Below are 16,118 nucleotides of genomic sequence, written 5' to 3' on the forward strand. Positions count from 1 at the left end.
ATAAGGAAACTGAGACTTGCAGATATAAAATCAGTATCAAATGATTCAGTAACAGGCAGTTCTGAGTTTCAATCCCAGCTCTTTCATGTATTAGCTATGAGACTGACTTTATTTCCAAGATACTTTTACTTTGAATGTCAAGACTATCAACATCAAATAATGTTCACAAGGATTAAAGACAAACTACTGTCAAAAATGGGAAAAGAAATTTCCTAAAATAGCATACTGAAATGGAACTAAACGCTTAATAAATTGGAGGTGGAGGGGAAATCAGGACATATCCACTCAATCAAGTAATGTCTTCAAGACACTGTTAAGAGAAGGGCTTAAAAAATGCCTTCAGAGAAAAAAAAAAAAAAAAAAACAGTGAGAAACGCCAAGAGCCAGGATTAATTACAACATAAATATCTAAATATATTTCATGAAGAAAGATCTTAATCAAGACCTTAGACTGACTGTCCCTCACTTTTATCTGAAGTGTATGTAGTTAGTCATCTTTAGTGGAGAGTGCCCTGAAAACAATTTGATGACTTGTCCACTGTAGGGAAAAAAACACAGTTACAATTACAAAGAGTAGACTCTGATTAAAGTAAGTGAAACCAGTAAAATAAGCTACCAACAGGTAAATTTTTTCTCATAATTAATAGTTTCTCATACATTTGTTAGTCCGACTTTGAATTTCTACCCACCTAATACTACTAAACTCCAGTTCTGATCACATCATTCACCTGTTTGGAAAACTGCAGAAAGAAAACCCAAAGTCTTCCACCTGAAATGCAGAGTCCTCCAGGCTCTGGCCAGACCCTCCTTTCTAGCTTCTCTGCTTGGTACTACTATCCATGATGATTTCTACTGTTGAGGGGGAGAAAAGCCAAGAGTCTCCAGGCTACCCCTCCAGCCTCTTCCAGAAGTGAGCAAACTGAGAAGCATGCCCATCACCAACAACACCATCTGGCAAAATCCAGTTGCCGGGCTATGGCCTTGCCAAAGACTTCCCTGCCATGCTTCTCTCCTCCAGACCCCCAAAGCACTCCCTTCCTGGCTTCCAGAGCTCAAGCACTTTTCCAGAGTACTGGCCCTCTGTTCACCTCTTACCCACCATACTTAACAACTCTGTCTTACTCATCTCTGTATCCCCTAGAGCAAAACACACACTGCTTTGCACAAAGTTATGCTTAGTACATTTGGGTAGAAACAAATGAGGTTATAAGAAAACACCTTCAAAACAAGAAACTGAGTGCACCTATTTTTTTCCAAACAATTCCAGGCATCATCATCTTATTTTTCTATTATCCAAGATAATTTTACCTTAATGATTCAATGAAGTAACCCTAATATTAAAGTAAACGGCACTCTAATGGAACAGACAGTATTTTGGCACATTTATAATGAGAAATTTCGTGCCATCTTCTGAGATTCATATGAGGAAAATGTGAGTGTGGGACTTATTATCTTCACCTGCATGATTGGTTCTCATGGGTTAAGACTGACCTAAAGCGTCATTATCTTCAAAAAGGTATTGAATTCCAAGAGAAGCAAGAAGAAAATAGAAATGGCTCTGAAATAAGTCCTATGATAATATGTTTTGGGATATACAATCCTCCTGAACCATCTAAATTTAGGTCTGGGAGGGGCTTGAAAAAATAATGTAGCCAATCCTTTATGTCAATCCTTTATATCACAGACACCAGAGAATCTAAGAAATTCTAAACTGAGCTAAGTGACTGAGGGATTTTTTTCCTTTTTTAAAGAATATTGTAAGAAAAGACAGAAACCCAACCTCCTAGCCAGTTATTTCTCATCTGCACGAACCTGTTATATCAACCAGGTAATGAGCTCGCGTTTCAGAATGAATTTGCCCCTCAGTGTTTTCTCAAATGGAGCTCATTTTTCCAAAACACACTTTCCTCTTGGTTTTTCTTTTCCCAATGCACCTCACACTGCGGAGCTTCCAATTCCCCATCGGTGTAAAAACAGTATGAAAAGTGGACTAGTGGTGACCTTTTCTTAAAAACAAAACAAAACAAAACTACAGGCATTGCTGTAATCTCTCCTTCATGCAAAGCATTTATCAGACAAAAGTATGGAAGATTTTCTTTCTTTTACTGCTCAAGGTGGTGTAGAAAATCAAGGCAGAAAGCAGGAACAAGGAAAAAGTGAAGGGGTGCCTGTGCAGGAAAGCAACAGCTGTGGCTATCAGAACTGAAGCCATAAGACAAGAAATGCACTATTTTATTCTTCTGGAACATTCAAATATAATTGTGTAGCAGTTACACAGAACTTTTAGGATATACCTATATAAATACAATATAAGCTTATCTTTCAGGAAAGCTGGCCAACCCAAATATCAAAATCTGAACCGTTTCTCAACCAGCTCTGCGGCCGGTGCCTCGCTGGCAGTCTTCCTTTGCTGTGAGATAGAATTCAGGGATTTCATTCCGTCCTAGGAGAATGACATTGTAAATAACTTAAATACCACTACCTCTCATGTGGTCCAAAAAACAGAGCATCTAAAGAAAAATACCGACTCACATTTACCAGCAATGGATTCACTGGGTAATCACGAGGTCCTCGAAACTCACACCTGCAGCCCAGCTCTGAGAGCACTGCCACCACCTTGCTTGCTGGCACAATTCAAGGACGCCTGGATTAAGATAAAAGCCTTAAGTAACAGTGCTGACACAATTCAGTTCCTAACGCTTACATCAGAAGCAGCCCAGCCCCGGGTCAGGAAATAATACGACTGATACTAGAACCCAATGGTAAACATAAATATCTTTAGGAAGTAGTGTTCCCTTTCCAACCATAAAATTAATTCTCAAATTATTTCGCTCTTTTTGCTGAACCAAACAGAAACAGGTGGAAAATAAATAGTCCAAACAGACTAGCAAGTATGCAGAGTCATTATTACTTAAATATAATGAATTTAAAAGACTTCTTCGGGCTTCCTAGGTGGCGCACTGGTTAGGAGTCCACCTGCCAATGCAGGGGTCACGGGTTCAATTCCTGCTCCAGGATGATCCCACATGCCGCAGAGCAACTAAACCCATGCACAACTACTGAGCCTGCACTCTAGAGCCCATGAGCCACAATTATTGAGCCTGTGTGATGCAACTACTGAAGCCCACTCACCCAGAGCCCATGTTCTGCAACAAGAGAAGCCACCAAAATTAGGTGCCCACACACCACAATGAAAAGCAGCCCCTGCTCACCGCAACCAGAGAAAGCCTGCACGCAGCAATGAAGACCCAATGCAGCCAATTAATTCATTAATTAATTAACAAAATAAAAAGACTTCTCAAGAGAAATAAGATCACACTCTAGCAATAGGAGACTTCTTTAAGGGAAAAGAACACAGGTGTGCACACACACACATCACACAAGAGTACTGGGTCCCTAAGTGATGTGGGTACCGTCCTGTGCTGCTAGCTCCTGGAATGGGTCTCCTTTTGCATCACGTGTTCTATGTCCTAACACGTCTCCACAGTGAACAAGCTGGGAGATGTGGAGGCTTCCATGCCTATTCTAAGGCAAGCAGCTTAGAGAGGCAGGAAAAAAAGGAGCTGATCAAAAAGGAGATTCTTTATACTATACTGAAGAAACTTTTTGGAAGAAATTAAGCACAACATTATAAGAAACACAGAGCACTACCAGAAAAAAAGAAAGTAAGAAAGAATTTTCTTAATTCTGTTTCTTCCTACTTTAGGCACTCAGGCTATTTCCGTCATATTCCTCCAACACTTAGCTGTCATCTCTAGTGGAATTTCCCCACCCACCCCAATCATTTGAAAAACTTCTGGAAAAAAACCAAAAGTATAATCAACTTTGCCAAATGACATTCAGATTTTGTCCCCACCCTACTATTTGGCTATTTATCCTTACTCTCGATCTCTTTCCATTCTTACTCCCTCTCCCTCTTCCCCTAACTACAAATATATCCCAGCAATTATTTCCTTTCTTCCCTCTCCCTACTCCTGAGATTTTTCAACACTTTCTTCATTCCCCTCATCCCACCTTAATTCTTCCCTCAAGATGCAGAAAGCCAAAAAATGGACAAAATCATAAGTCTTCAAAATGCAGAATTTAATATGCTGAAGACTTTTCGTGGAGGAATTTTTCCAAGAAAAACAAAAACTGAGGATTCTCCATCACCTATTTTTCAGAGAGCCCTCCAGGAGCCCACCCATCAGCTGTTTTATATAGTCTTCTAGATTAAGGTCAAACAGAGGTGATGGTGAGTCCAAGGCTGTGTGCGCCAGTACATTGTCAGAATCCATACCAACTGCCTCAAAAAGGACATCTAAATACCAACTGACCAAAACGATGTGAAAATCATGCTAGATTTGCTTTTTCTGCAGAAAGATTCCTGAAATCAGTGGTACCAAGCAGGAATATCAACTCACAGAGAGGAGAGAGGAGGTCATGTTCCCTAAATTGCCTTAAATGTGTTCAGAACTTTTTAAACAAGTTGTGGTAATAATAGGGTGAGCCTACAAGGTACTCTGCTAGTACTATGGACAAGACAAAGCGGAGGGGAAAGAGGTAGAAGGAAGGAAGAGAAATGACAAGACAATATCCTTGACCTTGAGGAGCTGACAGTCTACACTGCTCACACACGCAACCCCATGGAAAGTTAACATTCACAAAACGCCCACATTTCAAGACAACAGTAGTAGAAATGCCATAAGACTGTGTGAGCAATTGCCAAAGAAATGAGACAGCTAAGAACTTCTATAGGAATTCAGCAAAATAAGGCAAATATAATTCCAGAGTAGAGGGAATTTGGTACAGGAGATGATAATTAACAGTTTGGCAAAACCACTAAAAAGTTTGAAGAGATTTATTGTTTTAACATGACAGAAAAGAAACACTTCAAAGACATTTATGCTAAGCATAAAACATACATTTTTAAACTTCACTCCTTTCAGGTTCATATCAAATAATCCTAAAATAGCAGCAATGCAGCCATCTCATAATGGTTTCTCAACTTCTCCAAATCACTTGGGGCAAATTAACTACACAGGTATGTTTGGGTAGTCCCAATGTTTCACTTTTTTTCATACTCAAAAGTTATGGTGAGATGGATTAAATTCCCTGGGGCAATGATCTCTAAGTTATCCTAGAGAATGGTAATACTTCACAAATTTTCACCAGTAAATAAAGTAAAATAGGCAGAATGGGATAGTTAAAAGCATACTGGAATAGGTGGAATGAGTTCTAATTCCAGCTCTGAAAGTAATAGGAATTAAGAGCGAGTCATTTAACTTCATTTTACTAAATTTCCTCATCTATAAAATAAAGATAGGGAGGATTCATTACCTTTCAAGTACCTCATAGTTCTAAAGTTTTACACTCCAAAAAAAACTATTTGGCATGGCAAAACCAAACGTACAGTATGAGCCCTACTTCGTGAAATGTATACAAATATGCATTTACTGAAGTATTTATAACCTCTGAACGTAGAATAAAAACAACATTAAGTGATTTATGTCTGAAAGTGAGAATGAGGCTGGCTTTTTATTTGTTGCTCTGTATTCCACGTTTTATTCAACACACACACAAACATTTATCATGAAAGAGATCCAATCCCTTGAATCCAAGCTTGACGTTTGGAATCAGAGTTCTTCAGCCTCTATGAAATACACTGGAAATCAGAGTTCTCTTAGAAACACTACAGGCCAGGCTTGGATTAGGGGGAAAGTAGAGCGTGGAAGCCCCTCAACTTTGTTTTTCCACAGCTACTTTTCTCATTTAGTCTGAATCCCCTCCTCTGTCCCCACCCTTCCCCATAAAAATCTCTTGGGAGTGATTGAACGCAAGTAACCTAAAACTGGAATTTCTGGGACCACATGGTTTTCCAAAAGCACTGTATTTTCATCTCCCTACCTCTACACACACACCCAGAATTGGATTTCATACTTATTTTGCAACAAAACCTCATAGCAGTACTTAAACGTCCTCAAAAAAAAAAAAAAGAAAGCATGGGCAAGCTATATTGGAAAAAAAAAAGAATGATTTGGCACCTGTGGAGGTGATGTCATTCCCAGCCATGGCTCTGAACTGTCTCTGGAATGCAGCTGTGGCTAGAATCCCTTAGGCCGCCCAACGCTATTTAACATAAAAACAGTCTTTCCTGGCCCAAGAAACCTCACAGTCACACTTGACTGTACTCTGCTTAGGCATCCAGCATTCACAACTTTTCAGCTTCAAACATTTTGTGAAGCACAGCAAATACCATCAGGACCATCCTTGAACGACTGTTATTTAATGTCTGGCAGGCCTGAGAAGGACTAATTCTGCATGCCTTTCTGTAGGCAGTCCCTGACTCACCACAGGCCAGACTGAGTCACTGCCTTGGAAAAAACAAAAAAACATACATACACCCCAACCCCAGATGAAGTGAGGACTTGGCTGGGGACGGCGCAAGCACAGTGGGGGAATGAGATGAGGATGACAACAGTGAAGCTGGAGGTGACAGCCTCACTCCTTAGTCTGTGAAATGAAGCTAAGAAAATCTAATGCTTGGCTATCCACGCAGATGAGATAAAATAATGTAGAATGACGGTTTCTGACAGAAAGCAAACTCTAAGTGAATGTTAGCTCTTATTTTTTCCCCACAAAAACAGTCACTGAAGGGAGTACTAACTCCCCAAACCTACTTAAGGTCCAATTAATCTATAACGCACCTGAAAGTACCTGAAACTTAACTGCAAATTTTAACACTTCTAAGGAAAACACAATAAGGAGTTTCAACTAAAACACATTTGCCCCCCAGAAGCAGGAGTGGGGGCATGACCCTTTGCGCCACCCTTCATTCCTACCAGACAGCCCGATGAAGAATCCTGATCGCACACTGCTCCAGCGAGGGGCCTGCCCAGAGAGATGCGCTACCTGACCAGGGGCTGGTGTGGCAACTCGTGGAAACTGAGGAGGAAGAGCCACAGGAATCTGGGGCTCCGCCCAAACTGCTCAACTCCCCACCCCACAGTGCCCTGATGCCTTTTTTAAGAGCCACGGAATTGTGGCTCCTGCTTTCCACGGCCAACACCTGACCAACGTGGTCCAGTACGAAGGGAAAGGAAACTCTCCACCTCCCAAGCTGAGTCTAGAAAGCCACCCAAGGTCTTACAATTTACTGTCTAGATTTTACTACTCAAAGCAATGGGGAGATGGACCAGGAATAGCCAGATGTGTTTGTCCATTTTCACTTACATTTCTAAAGGCAAAACCAAGATCACACTGGGATGCTGATGCTAATGCTAATGTTTTTTTTTAAAAAATCAAGACAGCAGAAGCCAAAATTTTTGTCTCACAATTCCCACAACTGTCTACTTGATCTTTTACAGAGCTTTGTCACCCTCACAACCCTCTAAAAATTAATTTTCAATTTTCTATGACTGATTACGTGTTATGTGGTCACCATAACTCTAAGTTGCACAAAGCTCTCTCCCAGAGCACATCAAAAGCCCCCTCTCCTCGCCACCCAGCTTTTACAGAATCACAGGATCTCAGCGATGACCCACACTCTGACTTTTTTTCCAATCCATTTCCCTCAGTCTGACAGGGAAGCTCCACAGACCCAGTGCTGAGCCAGAAGCTCAGCCAATATCTGGGCCATACTTTTCTCCACCACCTGACCACGTGTAAAGTCTCTGCTGGGGAGAGGGGGGCTGAATCCCAAACCTAGAATGCATTCCAAATCAAATTCGTTTTCATTACCCATACACTTACTCCTTTCTGTAAGGCACAGGGCAGAGGGTGTGTGTGTGTGTGTTTGTGTGTGTGTGCTGGTTCCTACTTTAAAAGTGAATCCCATGATCCTGCCCTCCGCACCCTCTCAGTTACCCACCCATTCCCATGGTTCCGAAACACTGGCTTTCAATTTTTTTCTGTGACCTATAACATAAAACATTTACATCCCAACCCAGTTCACACATACATAATAAACACACCCAGTTTTAATGGAAACACAGTTTTTAAATGGTCACTCTGATCAGGCCTAAAGCCTAAGCCTAGGCGGTTTGTGCCAAATCCAGCCCCAACACCTCTCCCCAGTGAGTCTTCTCCCTGCCGGCAGGCTGCCTCAGCTGGAAAACGTGGCACCTCTTTCCTCCCACTCCGCTTTCTCCTTCCTCTCTCAAAGGGGAAGCTTTGCGCAGTGGCAAAGCTCCACTCCAGCCTGTGAGGCTTATCCGAGGTGAGATGATTGCTAATTGAAAACTCTTCCCAAAGGGGAAGGCTTCTTTTCTAAATTGAAGTAAAATTCTGCACAGGCTAGATAAGGCCCCCAACTCTCATGCTGTTTATTCTATTTCAACTTCTAAATGCCAGTCATGAACTTCTAAAATGATTTCTTGGAAAATCCTGCCCCAGACCTATAGATAATCCTACCATTACCTCATTTTCATTCATCCCAACCTCTGATTATCTTCCACCCTTCCTCTTGAACCACAACTCCAACAACTTTGACCCTGAGCAGCCTGTGCCCCCAAAACCTTTCCACTGCCCTGTCTTCACTACCCTCCTTCAGCAGCTTGGATTCCATGGGCCACCATGAGACCCTCAACCCCCAGCCCCTCTCTCCTCCAGCACATCCGAGTGCTCCACAGCTCCATCTAACTCCGGCCTCCCTTCAGACCTGCACCCATGCCTCCAAACAAAACAGATACAACGATAATAACTTTTCTCAGTTCAAATTCCCAGCCACAAACTTTAACAGGACTCTTAGAGATCTCCAGATATCCTACGACAGTTCCCTAGTCAACCTACACCCCCACTCTCCTGGACACAGGTTTCACACTTATACACAGAGCCAAAAAAAAAAAAAAAAAAAAAAAACGATAGACAAAAAATATATGACACTGGATACTGGATCTTCCTATAATCTCAGTCACAATCTAAGTACAGCTGTCCTCCAATAGGGAAAACCAGATAGTGTTCAACAAACTCTATAAGTAAATAAACAAAAAACTTACTAGCCATTCTTTTTTTTTTTTTTTAAAACAATCTGCCAAGTACAAGGCTAGCTTCCAATATTAACAAGTTTAACAGCATTTAACCATTAAAGAAGAAAAAGTCTTTTTGTTTTCTCTTATTTTACAAAAATGTTTGGTAATATTCTCTCCTCAATTCTCTTACCAAAGTAGTCCATGTGCAACTCTGCCCTGCCTCTCTAATCACTGTCAGGCATAACAGTGTATTGCCCAAATATAATTTGTTCAACCATGCAAACACCTGAGCAATCAGGCATGTTCAATTTGCAAGGGACAAGTCCAACTGCATGGCCACAGTGATAAGCACTGGTGCCCGACTAGTGGCCTTTTGCTGAAAGAAACAGCTTTTCCCATAATTATCTCTACTTTGAATCAAAATGTCTAATAAATGATTTAATGTAATTCAAAAGAAAAACAAAACACGTGCATTACAGAGTTGCAATTTATTCTAACCCAGGCCACCAGTGGTGACACTCAGGCACATGATAAACCCCAGAGTAAAATAAAGCTGTGTCTCTTGAAATTCAAGGGCCAGTAGAAGTGAAAGCTAAGGAAGCAAATCTGCCCAACGAGGCAATAAAAGGTCAAGACCAGAACTCAATGTGCTGTAAGAGAGCTGCCACAAGGAAACCACTGCAGGGTTTCAAGGGTCATTTCTATCACTTTAAAACTCAGTTCTTCCTGGAGGGGGGCTAGACACGACCTAACTAACGCAGCTGAGATATCTAGACTGAAATCATATATGCCAGCAAATACACAGATCTGAGAACATGCAAAGGCTGTAAGCCCTTCAGAGCAAGAGGATACTTTAGCCTGGAGGAACTTCAGGTAAATGGCATGAACATCACTTAGACCTGCAGATACTGCCAAGGCCACAGGCTAGCCTTCCCGCCTCAGTCACCCAGACTGCTAACGTTTTAAAAAAAAAAAAAAAAAAAAGCACACAGCACAAACAATACTAATAAGGTTGTGCTAACATAACAATTCCTACCCTTCACTTATTTAGGCTCCTTTCCCAGCACTCTGAGTTTCAAAAGCTCTACCAACTGTCTTCTATTACTGAATTTTAAGATTGCTAAGGTGTTTTCTTCTCCTCCTCCACTATTCATCCACTCTGTGTGTAGGGAATGGCCACTATATGTCCAGCACTGTGCTAAGACACATAACCTAGTAAGGTACGCAAAAGAGGAAGCCAATGATTACAATTCACTCTGAGAAATACCTACTTAAAGCAATCTGCAAAAATGTAGACAAGCAGAGAATGATGGTAAAATCCATCTCTGAAGGATGAACATGCAAAGAAAGGCGGTACAACATCCCAAGTACTTGCAAAGACATCAAGATACCAATCCAAGACAGTAGCTATGTGATAGCTACTGGACCTAGAGATTTCTTCTTTTTCAGATTATCTAAAAATTCCATTCATTCATTGTATTTCTTTTCAGTTTACAAAAGCTAATCAACACTTAACACTGTAGGTATGTGTGGACCTATAAAGATCACTCACAACTGAAGATCACTCCTCTGAACAATGGCGAGAGGCACACTACAACCTTCATACCAGTCAGAACTTTGGTGGGTATTCCCCTTTCATTCTTCCGCTTTTCTCCCACCGCAAGCCAAGGTATTTCATGCACCATTCTTTTTTTTTTTTAAGCTCTTTATTGGAATATAATTGCTTTACACTTTTGTACCACCTTTTGAGGTACACTGAAGTGAATCAGCCGTATTTATATATATATCCCCATATCCCCTCCCTCTTGTGACTCCCTCCCAGCCTCCCTATCCTGGCGCCCTATGGCTCATGTACCATTCTTAATAGGCAGTCAGCTAAACAGTTTCTAATAAGATTTGGTCTGTGCCCTACGTTAGCTAGGTCAGGGTTTTTCAACCTCCACACTCTTGACATTTTGACCAGATAATTCTTTGTTGTCCGAGGAGCTGTCCTGTGCATTGTAGGATGTTTAGCATTCCTGCCTCTACATAGAGATGCTGGTAGTGCATCCTCAAGTCATAGCAATCAAAAATGTCTCCAGACATTGCCAAATGTCCCCTACAGGACAAAAATCACCCACCCACCCCCATCCCAGATGAGAATCACTGTGCTAGATTATGAGCACCAGCCTATTTACTAAATAAAGAAGACACTGATGTTGATGGAAAGGGCAAAATATTAAGAAAAGGACCATGCCTTCATCAGCTATTGTCTATAGTTTAATGAAAAGCTAATGGATATCCCCACAGAAGAGGGAGATCAAAATTAAGGCCAAAAAAGTAAAGTCTGGAGCATTTAAGCAACAATAAATACACAGATGCTCAGGTGTGGTGAAGGCTGCAATTGAAGAAGAGCTTAGTGAAAGCATTAAAACTAAAACCAAGGCTATCTTTATTCCACATATCCAAGCCCATTCTAACACAAAGAACAAAATCTTTAAGAGATTTTAATTTTACAAAATAAGTATCTGAAATAGTAACTATTCTGATATAATCAGGAATGAACAGACCAAGCTCCAAATCCTGGCCAATTCCAACCATTTCCTAGCTATCTCACATTTAGCCTAAGCTTTCTCCCCTCTTCCAGAGAAGTAAACGACAGAGCCAATATAAGGACATGAGCATGGTGCCAGCACACTGATGGTACCATTAAATGGCAATTACCAGTAGTTTCACATATATTTTATAAAGATACTTGTAATACAAAATGGAACACGCTGCATAAGTGAACTAAGAAAACACACACCTAATAAGTTAACTAAAAAAAAAACATTCCTGTAAAAACACACGCCTTAGATACCAAGATTTACCTGTACTTTTTAAGGCAGGAGAAAACTGGATTACCCTCCAAGCCCATGTTACAATAAAAGCAAAATATAAATGCTGCCCTTTTTTAAGAACCACATTATGCACCACTTGGGCTACCTCCAAATATATTTCCCCAGGTTTTTATCCAAGTCAACCAAAACACCATTTTAAGTGGCTGAGTTTTAAAATTCACTACATAAAATTTCTATAAAGCCCAACAATCAAGTAGGAAAGAAGAGCACTTTCTCACACATACCCAGAGCCAGTATGCAGTTGCTGTTTTTTGCCTCACAGAAGTTGTTTTCTAGCCACAAGCTACTACAAATTCTTCAGACCTTTTGGCAGCAACACAGGAAACTGCCCTTTTCACCCATTCTCCCACAAAAATGTAGTCAATTTCTAGGCAGGCCCATCTCTCAAGGCTACTTGCTTCATGGAGCTAAATGCACACCATTTTTCATTTAGCAATATGAAAGGGCCCCAAATATTTTGCATTTTTGTGAAGAGCTGAAAGCAAGTCACCAGAAGACCTGTGGGCAAAGCTCTCTGTTAAGTCCGCTCATAAACTGTGCTAACGCCACATTTTACACTAGCATTTGGAATTTATAGGGCATTTGGCATCACAGCTGTTTCTGCTTTATCCAAACCGTCCAGGATGCAATAGGCAACATGTGAAGCCATTTCCTGATGCTTAATTGTCCTTGGCTTCCACTATTCTCAACTTGTCATGTTTCAAATAAGTAAAGTAGGTACATCTGCCTTTTGATTAAAAAAAAAAAAAAACCCTCATATCTTCTCTTTGAATCTAGGGTTTTTCTATAATCTTAAGGATCACATAAAGGTATGTGGGCAAGCCACAAAGTGAAGGTGAAGTTTTTCTCAGCTTAATATTCAGGCATACAGAATCAATCTCTATTTTTCTCCTCCAATTATTCCAGCAGAGGTGAGAGCAGGAGGTGGTAAATTACTCAACAGCTGTAACGTATTTAACTTCTAAAAATAAAGGCAAAATTGCCTTTTGAATGCAAAATTAAAGAAGAACCTTTGAAAACCAGGAATTCCTTTGTATCCCATTTGGCTTAAAATTTCACAGACAGATCATTTATAACAAATCCAAAATAAATAAATAAACAAAAAAAACAAACAAACCGACCCAAACGGCAAAAAAGCATCTGTAGTTACTCACAAAATAAAGCTGGACGCTACTCTGCCCTGGGAGAGTCAAATGCTAAAATGCAATCTGGTGAACCAAGTTCGTAATTCACAAGCTGCAAAAGAAAATCAGCCCAGTATCTTCCAGGAAACATTTTCTGTCTCCCCAAAATGACTTGCAACCTCAAACAAGTTCCAATCATTGACGCAAAGGTAACTGCTCCAAAAGGGTACAATGTCAGAAACTGTCCAGAAACCACACAGACAAAAATGATACGCAAAGGAAACTCAATTCAATTACACACAACCATTACCTTGATTTAACAAAAGATAACCATAGTTTTCCGAGTCCAATATTAACACCAATTTAAAATATGTTCAAGTTTGGAACTCCTTTTCAAAGGTACACTGAATTTTTCCAGCAAATAAATCCTATAGACTATACTGGGAAGAAAACTAGAAGGCAAACCAAGGAATCCAAATTGTAAATTCTAAGGCAAAAATCTTACATGTCTAGTAGGTAAAGAGACCTGGCTTGCCTGAAGCTAATAGGTACAGAAGACACACCCTGTCACCTGTCACGGCAGGTAATCTTTCCAATTTAAATAGATAAATTGCAGGTATTAAACAAGAGCTAATTGCAAACATGCTTTCTTTCACTACTGGCCTTAACCTTAAGTAATAAACCAGACCATCTTTCATCTCCTTCAACAGAACAGGATATCAAAGAGATTTCACAATATTGTTTGTCATCTTAACAGCATCTTCAAAGTACATGAAATTGTTACTATTTCTGAGAAAATGTCTAGGAAGGAGCAGGAAGAAATGGACTGAGGTAGTCAATACCAGCATGAAATAGCCTGTAAGACAATCACCAGAGAAAGAAAAAGAATCATTCCTTGAGTTAACTGTCCACATCTTCACAAGACTTACTTTCGAATAAGTAAACAACAACAGAAGAACAGCTGCCCCAAGGTTATCCAGAGGTCTGGCATGAGAAGTCAAAGCACTCAAGTTCACTGTTCAAACACATGGGTTTTCTGGCCCATGTTAGAAAAGTTCAGCCTGGGAAAGTTTACTTCAGATTTGAGCTAAATGAACAATTAAAGAATCTCTTTACTACTGTTACATTTTTAAATTTCTCATACCACTAGAAAACTCATCTTAAAATATAATTGGACTTTTTTAAACAGCAAAAGAGATGAAAAATGTAGACTCCGTCACTAATTTCTGTCAGCTCTCATCCTACTTTCACCTATATTCAATTAGTATTTATTATGCAGTTACTACATTAAAAAGCACAGCTAACACTGAGAGGGGTAAAGACTGTACAAGACAGAGGTGTGTTTATTACCAAATAGGTGATGTCTGCATCTGTATTTACACACAATAAATTGACAGTGTTTTTGTTATGTGTTTTTGTTGTTTAAGTATCTCTGTGTGGTTTACTTTCTACATGGCAAGAGCACTGAAGGCCCTTCATGCTTCTAAATGAAAAACTCTATACTCCTTTGGCATCAATAAACCCAGCAGTCTCTTGAAGATAGGTCCCAGCCATGAATTGTCTACGTTTGTGTGCTGGAAAGGGTGAAAAGGGCAGTTTTCTGTGTTGCTGCCAATGGGCTGAACAATTCACAGTAGCTTGTGTTAGAGAACAACCTCTCTAAGAAGAAAACTTAACTTTTAAACTGGCTTGCTATGCTTGTGCAAAATAATGTGATTTTTCTCCATTTACTCTTATTTTGTTATACCTTTTCCAGTAAAATCCTTCCCTGGCATTTTATAATCATGTTTTTAAATGATCTTGCTAAAGAAACGAGTGTTTGAAAATAATGCTTAACAGGTTAATTGAAAACCAATTTCAGCACACACAACTTTTGAGCATTAAAATTCTTTCTAGTCTCCTCCATCCACAATATTAATACAGTACTAACTTTGTCCAGGTATTCACTTCTGGAAAGTTCTTCCTGAATTCATTCTGCAAACATTTATTAAGCACTTAATAAGGAAACACACACACACCCCACCAGGCTGTTTATGCACTGTGGAGAATACCAAAATGAATGAGAAAAGCTCACAGCCCTTAAGAAACTAATCTAGTAATGCAGAGAAAGAGAAAGCACAGAATTCTGGGGCTGGGGGCAGGGGAGGTGTCAGAGAACCTGTTTGTTTTTTGTAAATTCACTGGATGATTCTTGTGCATACTAAGGTTTAAGGTTTAAGAACTAAAATTTAAGTTTTAAGAACTGTATTCACCCCCGCCCCCAAGAGGCAATAAATTAGTAAGTCATTATTTACTTAAAACAAGAAAAAAAAGACTCAACACCAGATCACTCCAATTAGGCAGTCACTATAGTCATATTTAAAATATCACTTATTATGCTGCATAAATGAAGTATACCTAGACATTAAATTGTATATTGGAAAAATATAAAACTATGATAAAAAGAACTAAACTAAAAATCAGAAAGGTAAACCCAACTAATGCCACTTAATTTGAATAAAAATTAAAGTCCTGACTATTATCTCAGAAAGCAATTAGAATAATTAAATGAAATATACATGAAAATGTTTTACAAAGTGCTTTAAAAGCTTAACATTATATTATTGGTCAAGGAGCAGCTCTGGTTATAATATCGCCAGTAAAGAAAACGCTGTCAGGAATAAAAGAGGCACTAAACTAACACTGGTTAAATTTTAAAAGTCTATTTTTAGGCTTCCAGAAGATTTATTGATGAGTATAAAATATTTGCCAAGGTTTGCATCTCTCAGTAGCGAGGTGGTGACATTATTTGGCATATTTCAATACTGCTTTCATATTTTACATAAATATTATCATCACATTCAGAGTCTGCATTTTTAGTTCAAAACTAAGTTTTTCAGATTTATCTATGCTCATATATGTAACTTTACGTAGTTCATATATTTAAATCATAATATCTCAGTGACAACTTCTTCCATGTCTCCGTGCAAAAGTACAAGAATCTCTAGGGTACCTACCTAGTGGAATGCGGGCTAGTGTAATATGGTCAGTTCTACTTGATGTCGCCAAACTGTTCTTCCGGGATAGTTGTCCCAATTTATATTCTCACCAACAGTGAATGATAATAATTTCTCTACATGTTCCCCAACACTTGATATTTTTAGACTTATAGTTATGGTTATGGAAAA

At 39.5% G+C, this 16,118-nt stretch overlaps 1 protein-coding gene and 1 non-coding gene across 12 annotated transcripts in view; one reads left to right on the top strand and one right to left on the bottom strand.

The window, feature by feature from the left end:
- The window catches only part of EPB41L2 (erythrocyte membrane protein band 4.1 like 2), a 209,406-nt gene that overhangs the window by 149,384 nt on the left and 43,904 nt on the right, over window positions 1-16,118 (bottom strand). For 9 of the 11 annotated variants that reach the window (XM_057738367.1, XM_057738374.1, XM_057738368.1 and 6 more), the window contains exon 2: window positions 2,533-2,644. The exons of 1 other annotated variant lie outside the window; for it this stretch is intronic. The gene's annotated coding sequence lies outside the window, so the exon portion shown is untranslated. The remainder of the gene's footprint in view (window positions 1-2,532; window positions 2,645-16,118) is intronic. One more of the 11 variants, XM_057738365.1, reaches the window with a different exon arrangement.
- On the top strand, window positions 8,148-8,286 carry LOC130856253 (U4 spliceosomal RNA). Its single transcript, XR_009054532.1, has one exon. It is a non-coding gene; the product is annotated as a U4 spliceosomal RNA (small nuclear RNA).

This window comes from Hippopotamus amphibius, chromosome 6 (assembly GCF_030028045.1).
Source record: "Hippopotamus amphibius kiboko isolate mHipAmp2 chromosome 6, mHipAmp2.hap2, whole genome shotgun sequence".
In the NCBI taxonomy this organism is placed as follows: Eukaryota; Metazoa; Chordata; class Mammalia; order Artiodactyla; family Hippopotamidae; genus Hippopotamus; species Hippopotamus amphibius.